This window comes from Hemicordylus capensis, chromosome 2 (genome assembly GCF_027244095.1).
Source record: "Hemicordylus capensis ecotype Gifberg chromosome 2, rHemCap1.1.pri, whole genome shotgun sequence".
In the NCBI taxonomy this organism is placed as follows: domain Eukaryota; kingdom Metazoa; phylum Chordata; class Lepidosauria; order Squamata; family Cordylidae; genus Hemicordylus; species Hemicordylus capensis.
In genome coordinates, this window is record NC_069658.1 from 351,734,235 (window position 1) to 351,747,383 (window position 13,149).

The following is a 13,149-nucleotide window of genomic DNA, read 5'->3' on the forward strand; positions in this document are numbered from 1 at the left end:
CCTTAATGGTTTTCAGAGGAATGTAGGAAGGAATGCAATCTAATGTTTTACTAAAACAGACAAAGGACAGGCTATGGGGAAGGGATTCTGATCTATTAGTCTCAGAAGGGCTTGGAAGATTTGCTATAGAAAACCAATCTTGGGGTGTTGGGGTTATGCAACATGACCCCCAAAAGGTGCTAGGCCTTTGGCCAGGCTCCTTGCACATGTGACATTTCCAGTCTTTCCCATGCCAGCATATACATGCATCTCTCCCAGACTTCAAAATGTAGCTCCTCCATGCCAAGCACCACGTGAAGTGGTACGCGGGGAGGGGGATGTCCAAAGAGTCCAAAAAGCGGACTCTCATAACAGTTTAATCCTTCCCAGCACTTTCTTCGCTCAGTGGAGAAAGACTGGGAAGGCCTGAACTTCTCAGTGCTCTGTTCACACCTTCCAAGATGGCACTGGGCCTTGAGAGGACCCTGTTTTCCTTAAAGGAGCCCCATTGACGCTGGGCAAAGTACAGCATTTCAAGGTGGAAATGGTCGCTTCTGCATAGTGCTAGGGTAATGCGAAGTATCCACCTTTAGCTGAAGCACAGGCCAAAGAAACAATTAGGGAGCTGCGCTGATGATTGATAGGAACTGCCACTGGCTCCCAGGCTTCCAACGAAGAACACTGCACTAAGCATTTCTGCAGTAAGAAATGAGCAATGTGTGTCCTCACTGTGTCTACTTGTCATATTCCAAAGACTCACGCATGATTTCTGTCCCCTTCTTGCTCATGGAGAATGAATTATCTTAAAAACTACCTTCTCTCATATAAAGCCCTCATGTGCTTTGAGGTCATCTAAGGAGGCCCTGCATAATGTGGCTCTGCCTTCTTGAAGCCAAACCTTTGCATTTGATAAGGCTTGTGAAAGCACACAAAAAATAATCTTCTACTCAATATAAATATTTGTGATGGCAAATTTGCCCCAAACAGTTTCAGGGGAGAAAGATCAGCCATTATGGACAGTGCCTGAGAAGAAATTGTATTTGTCCTTCTATTCACCATGGATTTCCATGGAACCTAAACAATGGAATTCACTATTTTCTTCTATGGAGAAAACTTTCCATTGATGTGTAATCTGTAAGTGCAGATGTGCATGCGTTTTTAAGAAATGTGTTATAAATTATGTAGATGTTGCTTATCATATGAAAATGAAAGTTCTAACATTGTCAGTTTCTGCAGAGTATTGTCATCCGTCAACATCACTTCAGATGCACATCTCATGTGCTTTTTGTATGCCTTCATTATTTCTTATTAACATCTTACTATTTCTCATGTGCCTTTTGTAAGGCCCAGTCCTGACATGTCTTGATAAAACTATTCAGGGATCCGAAAAGAGTCAGATTTTCCAAAGTAAAATATGATTTTATTTTTTTTAAACTGTGTAACAAGAAGTCTTCAGAGTGAGGCCTACTGGACTCTTTCATTGCTGCCAGATCAGATCTAGTTTCTAGATCTAGTTTCTAGATCTGATTGAAAAAGTCGAAAAATCCCTGAATAAAATCTGAATAGCTCCAGATTTTGGCACGTTACTTGGAAAACCTGGAATAGGTCTCTAAACATCATAATTTGGGAGCTGGTTTGGTATATACAGCCCACAGAAAACACTGGTTGCATTCTCACGTAACGTGAAGTTAATTTTTCTAACTGCCGATCACATTGCAGACGTTCGTCGAACTGCATTCCAGCAACCTCCATTTTCAGGGCAGTGGGGCCCCTCCCTCTTCCTGGTCTGTTGAGGCCACATTCCAGAAAGCTCCATAGCACTCATGTCACCAGACTGTGTGCAAGGTGTCAGGACGTCTCTCGGGAGGCAGCCATTGACCATGATCTTCAAGGGGAAATGCCGACTGCCGAGCATGGTCGTGCCTTTTTTGAATGGTCTGCACGCTCTCAGCAGGGAAAGGGCATTTAAATCCCTTTAAATACCATGCCATGCAAGCCCTTCTTCTGGCAGTGATTGCACCACCACCTTTGTAAGAGTCCCACAACAAAACTGTCTTGCACAAGCACAATTTATGGCATCGGGAGGATGCTGAGGGGCACTATTTTTATGTTAGTCAGGAAATGGAAAGGAACATGATGACTTCATAGGAGGGGATAGGTATATGAGGGAGGGCAAAGGATCCCGGAGTCTGGCCCGCTGCGACCAAAGTGGCTCTTTCGATGGCTCACCCCAGCAAAGCAATCCATGGAGACCAAACCACACTCCTGTCCCTGTGGTGGCTTCGCCGCCGGGAAACTAGCACTCCCATGAGTGGGCCAGCCTAATGGGGAGGACCTTAGGCTCACCAACCTTTGGCCTTCCATTGAACTGCATGCTCATGAGTTTAGCTATCCCCCCAGGGGCCCTGCTTGTGTGGGGCCACAGTTCTCTCTGGTTAATGATAGAACTTTGCAAAGTGACTTCCCTCCTCTCCAGGGAAGCCTTTCATGTACCCAAAGGAGATTTTGATGCTCCATGTGTCCAGGCATAGCTGGGCGGGCAGACTGGGGAAACACTTGGACTGGACTGGGGACAGATCTTAACTCTTATTCAAATTTCCTGGGTTTGGACTGGTGTTCTGCCATTTGCAGATCTGCCACTGCAGGGAATAGCAGGAGAGGGGAGCCCTGGTTGTCTCTGAACCGAGGAGAGTGGGGTCACTGTTCCAAACAAAACTAAAGATGGGCATGTTCAAATGGCCAGACGGTCTAATTGAGGGCATGCTTTGACAGCTTCTTCGCTGCAGTCACAGTAACAAAGAGAGCTGTTGCTGGGGTACCTGTCCCCATGGTTTGCTTGTATAGAGCAACCAGACTGGCATCCAACCCGCATGTCTCCATGAGAGAGTGGTCAGTGTCATCATACATTATTAATTATTCTGCCCAAAATTCCTGTCCCCATGGATAGTACTTCTTCATGAAGTTGTGAAGGGGTATCCCCATGGCCTTACATTTTGATGAGTGAGTGGCCCGCTTGGGAACAGCACCTGTCATTATCACATAAGTAGAATCTCTCCTTTCACTGGAGGCAATGCTAATCCTGCTGCCTGGTCCTTCTCATGAGCAAGCCTAGGGACTGCACACATTCCTCCAAGGGGAAGGGGACACATCAGAAACATACTTGTTAGGATATCCTCTGCATACTTGTTTAAACAAGGTACTTGGAGCATGTATATAGGGGCCATTCAGATGAACATCCCCCACCATACAATAAAGTGATGCACTGGAAGGATGCTAGGATGTCTGCAGAGAGTGTCCCAATGGGCATGCTCTCAGTGTGCCCCCTTCCTATTAGCGGGGCCATTCACACAACCTACTAACTTGGTGTGTGGGGGGAAGGCTTTATAAACCTTGCCCTCCCTCCAGACGATGACCCTGGGCTTGGTGGGAGTGTGGAGCGCACTCCCACACAATCCACACTGCTCTGTGCAGCACAGCCCAGGGCAGATCACTCGGAAGCCGAGACTCATTATCCTGGCCTCTGGGTATCCCACAGTGCACCATGCACCAAGTGTGGTGAACTGGGGGATTCTCCCAGGGGATGGGTGCTCTAGGCCCCCATCTCTGTGTGAGCCTCACGGACACATGATCCTGGCAGCCAGATTAAGGGGGGTGTTTGCACCCATAACCTCAGCTAAGAGCCAGGCCTCAGCGCTGGGTTTGGTGCCATAGCACTGCTGGGATCTGCATGGATCCTGGTGGCTCTTACGGTTAGCCAAGCCCAGGCTTGGCTGCTTATGAGAACAACCTCACTGTGTGCTGGGGACTGTATAACCTGAACCAGCCCATTGTTACAGATATTTAAAGAAACCCAAAGAACTGAAAGTCTTCGGAGTCCTCAAATCTTCCAATGTTCGCTTTGTGACAGGATGGCCCAGTCCTCAGCATCCCAACTTGTGTGCTTAATCCCTGTCCATGTTGCCTTTCTGCACAAAGAGCACAATGCCAACGCTATAGCTTTGCCAGTTTGGCATTGTTAGTGATGGCTGGTTGGGCTGGGATTTGAAATGAACTCCTGATGAAAACAGTATGCTCAGAATTTTTATCTCGATCATCCATCTAATGAGGGAAATGAACAGTCATGCTATTGTTCTTCCTGATCTTTTGATTTTTGCTTGCCATGTTTCTCATTTGAACTAATAGCCGATGTGTCTGATAGAGAAGTCATATGAAACCATTTGCAGTAATTTAGTGAGCTTTCCTATGGAAAATGAAAAAAACCAAAAAACCAAAAATAAAATAAAGCTGAGGATGAAGTGACTTACTGAGCTGGTCTTCATTTCTCTGGAACTAGTGTAGAGACAGGATTTTTCAACTGGGATAGTCAACAAAGAAATCACACAGATTTACACCCACTAATGGATTGACTTTGACCTAGGGAGTTTAGCTGTGCTAATACCACAGAGTGTATTATCATAAGTAGAGCATGCCATCAGGAAGTAATGTACAAAATGTTTTAAAATCCGATTTTATAGGTAAATTTTCAGTTCATCATGGTCTTAATCCTGTACTCCTCACTCATGCCAACTTGAGTGAAGATTATTCTGCTGAACATTATCTCCTGGAACCCTTCTTTTAAAGAAACTAAGTGCTATATTTTATAATACTTTTTTCTTTCAAGTGGCATTTTGCTTTTTGCGTTTTATTTCTTAGACTTCTTTTCCATTAATGTTTATGAGCAAATAAAAGTAAATAGCTGGCTAAGGCTGTTGGCTCTTTTAGGACTGTTCAGTTATCACCTTATCTAATGTAAGGTAATTCATGGATCTTTCTTTTAAGAACATTTGCCTCCTGATGGGGGTTTGATACATTTGCTTGTTTCAAGATATATGAATAAAAATGGAAATTGATTTAACCCCCAAATGAGGTGGCCCCTGTCATACGTTCAACCCAGAGGGCTGATATTCCTGCAGCTTTACTTAGATGGTGCTGTTTTTAAGTGGATTAAATTTAAAATGTCACATTAATGAGCTTCACCTGCATTATCTTGTTGGCTGGTTCACTCACATCTTATAAATCCTTGACAGATGTAGGCTTTGAAACAGAAACTTCATGGCTCAGTCTTTTGGCTACTGGACATTTGGCTAAATGCATTGTTAGAGCTATGCTTAGAAATGAAAGTTTCCCTTATTAAGCAAAAGCATCTGCAGGGGCTCTTGTCCTGCTTGGGAAGGATCATGGCATGTGGAGAGGGGGAAGCTTTTCCTGTGAAAATCATGACGTGGCTATTGGCCTTAATGCAGCTATTTTGTGCAAATACCGCCTGGGGGCAAGCAGGGATTCTGTGGGGAATTTTCATCAGGAAAACCATGCAAAGCGAAAGCGTTTCCCTCTGTTTCCCTCCATCTTGCAGTTCTGATCAGAATTTCCCCCACCATGGCTGCTTCTTGCTTAATAAGGGACCCTTCTACATTCAACCATGCCTCTGAAGAATATATTTAGCCAAATATCTTGTTTGGTTCTGATCTGGAATGTTAAACAACCACTTTACCACAGATAATTAGCATGCATTTCAACACCTATTTGTTTTTACTTTGACATGTGGTAAAATTCTGCCTGACATTTTGCAGGATGATCAAGGCAACCAGTTTGTGGAAATGTTGCTTTAATATGTCCAGCCAGTAGGTGACACTAGCATTTGCTAGTAGAGATCCTCATTGAAGGCAGAGTCCCTCCATTCTTCTGCCAGTCTTTCTTGTTGAACGTGTTTCTTCTTGTTACACAATAAAGTAGTCTTAGCCTATAATGGCTGCCTTCCTATGAGCTCTCATGACAACCAGCCTGCAGAGTGAATACATTCACAATGTAGTATGTTGCCATTTGGTACATCAGTATCCACCTGATCTCCCATGGAACCCCACACATTCTCAGTAAAAAACAGAGTAGATTCCATAGACAGAATACTTCAGTTGCTATCTGCTCTATATACATCCATTTCACATCATACTGACTTAGTTATTTAAAATAATTTGCACCCCAACTTTCAAGGTTTCACCTCCCAAGGCAGCTTCTACTAATACATAAAAATTGGTAAAACAATAAAATAAGCAATTCCAAAGATGATTCAAAGCACATTATACTAATTAAAACAGCAGAGCAATAAAAACATTCCAGCAGAGTTTAAACCAGATTACACATAATTACACAGCTTAAGTCGATAAAAAGGCTTTCTTTACAACAAATGTGATTATGAGTATATTCACATCTGCTAACTGCACCTTTTTGTACACAGATGATGAGAGGGGTAATGTAGCACAGTATCTAAGATACTAAGCCATGAGATAGGCAGTCCCAAATTCAAATCCTCCCTCGGTCATGAATGTATAAAGTGGACCCATGCAAAACACTCCCCTAGCAATAATGGTGTAGGCCTGAACCAGACCGAAGCCATGTTACCCTTCATATATTCTATCTGTGTAAAGGGGGCCTAGGCGATTCCTTATAAGGGGTGGTTTTTCTGTGCCAAGGAGGGCCAGGAGAAACTAGATAAGAAGGTGTTTAGGTATTCACTTAAGTACATACGCAGAAGTTAGCTGTAGTACAGACAAAGTACAGACAAAGAAGATGGGCAGTACCTATGCACGTAACTCTTAGGCTATAAATATATCATGCTTGTGTATGTTTGGGGTCTTGGATTTGAGCGATAGCTGGCCAAGACCTTTTGCTACTATAGAGCAAAATAAAACCTTTTAAAACCTTCTCGACTGGTGATGTGTTTGGCTCACTGACCCAGACAAGAACCTCTCTTTGTTGGGGTACAACAATAACATGGGCACTTACAACTTTGATCTACCCCATAGGTCACGATAAGGTTATGCTTATAGCTTGAACACTCTAGAATCAGGACCTATTCTAGGAAAAATAATGCCTGGGTGACAAGTACTGTGAGGAGACTTCGGGTGCAGTGGCAGAAGGAGACGTGGATCAGGGTATGATCCTAAGCAAGCCCCAATCCATATGGACCTTACTGGTACTGGGAGGTCTCCTGTGCAGGGGGGAGCATTGGCACTACCAGCACGGCTGTCACCCCGGACTGGCCTGAATGACGAACAGGCGAGATCTCGCTTGTGAATGGCAAGGTGCTCGGTGGGTTCTCGTGAAATCTTGGCCTGAAATCTTGGAGTCAGCCAAGATCTTGCGAGATTTGTCCCACTTGCCAGGAGGTATTTAAAGAATAACTGGCCAATGATGAGAGGCCAGTATGCGGTGAGGGCTCGAGAGGGAACACTTTCAGAAGGGGCTGTGAAGTCAACAGGCTCTTGCTGCAGGAGTGTTCTCTATCTCCCCAAGCCAGTTGGGACCACCCTGTTTGCTGCCAGGAGGCAGTCATACCCAAAGGGGAAACTTACAAGTATCTTTGGCACCCCTGCCCCCATGGTTAGTTTATCCATGTTGCAGCAGCGGCTGGTGCAGACATCGCCGGCGGGTGGGGGTGGGCACCTTTAACTCTAAATTACTAGGTGCTTATCTCTCCTCCTGCCACACCTGAAAGCTGTTGTGAGCAGCAGCACACCACCCAGTACTCGTGGGTCGGCTCTGCCATTCAGCTGGCGGAGGCCATTTGCATGGCCAGCAAATGGCCTTCACACATGTGTGGAGGCCAGCTGAGAGGTGGAGTTGATCCTCCATCGCAGCGGGTGCTGGGTGGTGCACTGTTGCTCACAACAGCCTTCAGGTGCTGCAGGAGGAGAAGTCAGCACTTAGTAATTTAGTGTTAAAGGTGCCTCCTGTCACCTCCGTGGTGGTGCCCATACCAGCCACCACTGCCATGGTGTGAAGTTTTGTGATTAGTGCAAGCTCAGTTCAGTGCCCCCTAGGGGTGTGTACAAAACCAGATTTACTAATTCGGCTCAGTTTTGGCCCGGTTGAGCCGGACCTGGTTCGAGTTCGAACTAGGCTGGCTTGACTGGCTCAAAGCTATTCTGGTAAAGTGGAATCCATTGAGGGGGTGGGAGGGGAGTAAACATATACTTACAAGTATGAGCTGTGGCTGTGGGGCATAGAGGGCAGCGATGGTGGCAGTGGCTCTGCATACACATGGTGGCTATTTTACTGACCTCCGCACATGCTCAGAGGCCATTTGCATGACTCCACACTTGCGTGACCATTTGTGTGACTACTCAGGGGGAGGCTGGTGGGTGGGGAGGAACCCCCCGTAGCTGCCACAGCCATAGTTCATACTTGTAGGATATGTTTACTCCCTTCCTGCCCCCTCTGAGGAAAGCAATCCTGCCCCTCTACACTCAGGGAAGCAACCCTGCCCCTGCCTGTTCTGGTAAAAGAGAATCCTCACCAGGTTCTCCTTTACCAGCAAATCTCCAAGCCCAGTTCGACCCTGAACCTCAACGCTGAGTCTGGCTCAAACGGAGCCAGCTCGCACACTTTTGGCACCCCCTCAGGCACCCTCCATGACCACCTGGCTCACCCATCCCTAAGTCCAGCCCTGATGATGATGATGATGATGATCATCATCATCATCATCCACATAGCAATAGCAATAGCACTTACATTTATATACCGCTCTATAGCCGGAGCTCTCTAAGCGGTTTACAATGATTTTAGCATATTGCCCCCAACATTCTGGGTACTCATTTTACCGACCTCGGAAGGATGGAAGGCTGAGTCAACCTCGTCTCAGCCATCATCCACGGCAGCAGTTCCCAACCTTGGGTCCCCAGACGTTGTTGGGCTACAACCATCCCCAAACACAATGGCCGAGACCTTTTAATACTTGGTCTAAAATAATAAATATTAAGAACAGGTATCTTCACAATAGAAAGAAACATATGTGATGTGCAGATGTGCAGGCAACAGTGAAAAATCCCTTAAGAATGCTTGTCTGGCATAATGTCCTACTTGTACTAATAGCCTGAGCCACTCCCTGTATGAGACAAGTATCTCCATTATGTAGAATGATAGACTTGCCTGAAGCTGGACAAGTAGGTCCATGGCTGTATAATGCGGGATCTGATGCACCCGGGTCTCCCAAATTGAACGTATTATGCAGTGAATCATATAATATACTTAAAGTTTAAGTAAACTGAAGTGATATATAAGCTGACTGTGAGTTCAGGGATTTATTTATTTTTAAAATACTATTATCTCCGGTCAAATACATTTATCTGGAGATTTCTTTTCATTCTGTACTCTGGTATCAGCTGCAAGTGAAAATGATGATTCGAGAACTCTAGCCTGTACCAGTTCAGCAGATTACTGGCTGCTACAGACATCAAATACTTGGCTTCTCAATCCTGCATGAACTGAAACCTCAGCAATTTACTTATGATAAAAGCCAAAATTGCTTAGTGATCTCAGGTGGTGAAACTGTTATCCTTTTCACTGTATTAGAACCATGATATATGTTACCAGAATAAGATTTATATATTTAAGAAGATTGTAATGTAGGAGAAGAGGAAAACCTGTTTAATAAGCTGTTTTGGAATGTTTCAAAAGATTAAGGTCTTAAACCTTTGGTAATTTTCATTGGCTTAGCTCCCACCCACCCACCCTGCACCCTTACTCTGCTGACCAAATCTCTTGTCTAAATATGCATTTGAGCTTCTGTACATTGATATTGGATCTGTCCAGTATGGTTGCTTTTCTGTTACAAGAAGCAGATATAAACCTTATGCTGACAGGGAAGAGTTTAAAATGGCAAATTTTGGAGAAAGGGATTAAGAAACAAATCTTAAACAAAATCTGGAAAGAATACAACTGCTTGTGAGCTGAAAGAGGATTTCAAGCAGTAGTGATAAGTACTGTTCAGTTCCTTGAAAGAGTGAGTACCGGCTTTGTCTGTCTTAAAAGAGATAGTATTCATCTTTATTTACACTATTGCCTCGATGGAGTGGACCTAAAAAAGCACAACATTACAAGCCATGCTCAGTCTGCAGTGGGAATGACAGACTGATTTTATCACTGCCAGAGGCAATGGGTATTCTTGTTTTCAGTAACTAGGGAGAAATCAACATATATTTTAAATGGAAAGTATTTCATTTCTAAGAAAAGCAAAGAGTACCTAAATGTATAACTTCAATGCAAGTTAATGCTGCTCTGCTGCATGTACATATATGCACATGTCTCCCCACCCTCCTGAGGAATCCCTTTCCTTTTCGCTTAGCTGGGCTGCAGAACTCTGTGTTCCTCCTCAACCCTCTTCTTCTTCTTTTCTTCTTGGGGTGGGCAGTGGATGGAGGGGAGGAGATATTCTGTGCTTAGGGTCATGAACTGGGACTTTCACTCTCTCTTTTTCATTTAGATTGTGCCTGGAGACCCTAGCACAATCTAGAGAAAAAGACAGAGGGGTTACTCACACCCGAGCTGGGAGGGCAGGCAGGGGGAAGGCAGGATTCAAACTACCTCCCCCCAGATGACCGCTCTTAGCCCTGTTGAACACACACCACATGCCCACAAGACCTGAGCTGCCAGGAGCAGCACGGATGACTATCCGCACTGCTCCTGGCAGCACAGAGCAACAGAATATCCCACATTGCACCACGTGCCAAGCGCAGTGCACTGGGGAATTCCCTCAGGGGGTGGGTGCTTTAGGTGCCCATCTCTGTGTCTCATGATCCATCTCGTAACCCATCTCATGACCCCTGAGACTCATGACCTGTGTCTCATGATCCATCTCATGATTCCGGAGGCCAGGTTAGGGGTGCGTTTGTGCCCTTAACCTTGGCTAAGAGCTGGGCTTCAGCGCTGGGTTTAGTGCCACAGAACTGCCAGAATCCATGTGGATCCCGGTGGTTCTCACGGGCAGCCAAGCCCAGGCTTGGCTACCTAGACCTGGGCTTGGCTGCTCGTGAGAACAGCCTCAGACAGTCTCCATTCATGACTTTAAAGAGTTCGTCTCTTCCCCGCACTCCCCCCAACACATGAGACAAATGGAATCAACTGACATGAACTATTGCGAAACATTATGAAAAAATACATTGCTAAACAATATCATGGACTTGGCATTTTAAAAAAATTACAAAACTGTCCAAAGCTCCTAAAACAAAATTATGCAAACCATCACCAATGAGATCAAAAAATGGAAATTTGAATGTGATTACTTGATGACATACACAGAGGCTGTTCTCACACGCTGCCAAGACTGTGCTAAGGAAGCCAAGCCCTGTCTTGGCTGTTTGTAAGAATGACCCGCATCCACACAGCTGCTGGTGGCGCCTTGGCAGCAAACCCGCCAAAGAGGCCCGCCCGTTAACCATAGTTAAGGGTGCGAGCACACCCCTAACCCAGGGCAAAATGATCATGAGTTTGCACCATGCAGTGCCGACACAGGAGCAGGCTCCCTGCCAGTGCTGGGGGAGCCTCAAAATGCACCACACACATGATTCATCCCACCCACCCCTCACCCCTGGTTATCTGGCAGCTCTCCAAACTTTTGTGAGAGCTGCCACGCATGAGATTAGCCACGAGTACGTCTTAAAGAATTAAATAAAGAAGAATTGATTTGCAAGTTCAAGCTAGTCAACGTGGTTCGTGGTTGTTTTTAGTGAACATTTTCCTTTATTGAGCTATAATATGGCAAATCTTAATTTCCACATGGTTGTCTTCATGCAGTGCTTGTAATATACAGTTTCCATGGATGCTTTTACTACCATAATTTTGGGCAGAAGTGCTGCATTGAGGTAAACGCTGCACTGAGGGGAAAAGGCTGGTTTTTTTTCCAAAAACCCATCAGAAATGCCACATTGCCATAAATGCCACAGCTAAACCAATTAAAGGCCAAGAAAAGCCAAGAAAAGGCGGGGGAGGAACTCTGTTGCTTTAAGGCCCTCTCTGCAGCGTGGAGCCTTTCATCAGTCAGAGGGCCCTGCTGTGCTGCCACCACGCCTCCTTCTCAGTGGGGAAGGCTGGGCTGGCTCATTTGCTGCCGCCGCCTCCCTCTTCCTCTTTCCCCAGCTTGCTCCTCTTCCACCCTTCCTCCTCTTCTATAGCCTGTGGCGCACCACCTTAAAATGGACTCTTCAATCCTCCTTGCTCCCCTTCCACCCCTCCTCCTCCATGGCCTGTGGTGCCACCATAAATCAGACTGCTGAGCCCACCTTAAAATGGACAGCTGAGCTGTGCCTCGCTGAAGCATCATTGTTGTGCCCCATTGTCCGCCTCCATGGCCCTTGCTCCTCTTCCTCGGCAGCCTGCTTTGCCTTAATTTGCAAGTAAATGCCGCATCCAGGGTAAACGCTGCAGGCACCTTTAAACAACTTTTTAAAATGTACCCACCGCAGTGTTTCTACCCAAAATTACAGTATTTCAGACAAAATAACATATAAAATCATAGTATTATTTTTCTCTCATTCAATTCCTGCTTCCCATGATGGTTTAAATTAAGATTCTCTCCTGCTGGTGAACCTTGCTCAAATTTGTGTCTCTCCTAAAGAGTTCACTGTAGCAGTGCTATTAAATTCCAGTTGCATCCACTGTTTTGACATTGCGCAGATAACTCTATTAGGCCTCCATATATCAATGAGTGCTTGAAAATAGTATTGACAGTACACATAAAACACTGGGGTTTTAGAAGCAAAGTAATGGATTTGTTTTTTAATGGGGTGGGTATATATATATGCACACATATACATACACACAATTATAAATGGCACACAAATTTCACAAAGTATTTTAAGAGGGGGTAAATTAGATCGTGAAAAGTGCACGAAAGTCATAAATTATGTAATAGTCTAAAGAATTATTAGAAAGTATACTGGGCTCGGTTTTAGACTGTCAAGTATTTGACTGTGGCTATTAAAATAAAACCTTTCTGCTTCTTATATGGCTAAGAAGAAATATGATATTGCATGAACCATTCACTCCATGCCTGGGGAGGATCATATTAGTGGCTCACATATCATGCAGCATTCCATGGGCATTTTACACACTGTGGTGCTGCTGCATTTTCCAAATGCAAGTTGCACTAGAGCACACTTGCACAAATGTGGACATTGCAGAAAGGAATTAGGCAATCACATGGCCATTATTTTGGGCCATTATTTATTTGATTTATATACCGCCCTGAGCCATTTTTGGAAGGGTGGTATAGAAGATAGATAGATAGATAGATAGATAGATAGATAGATAGATAGATAGATAGATAATTTCCAATGGCTGTGCAATTGTGTATCTCCC

At 44.9% G+C, this 13,149-nt stretch overlaps 1 long non-coding RNA gene across 1 annotated transcript in view; it reads left to right on the top strand.

Moving 5' to 3' along the window:
- The first annotated feature begins 5,755 nt into the window (after positions 1-5,755).
- Positions 5,756-13,149, top strand: part of LOC128347147 (uncharacterized) — a 33,031-nt gene continuing 25,637 nt past the window's right edge. The window contains exon 1 of the long non-coding RNA XR_008317409.1: positions 5,756-5,806. This is a non-coding gene — a long non-coding RNA (uncharacterized LOC128347147). The remainder of the gene's footprint in view (positions 5,807-13,149) is intronic.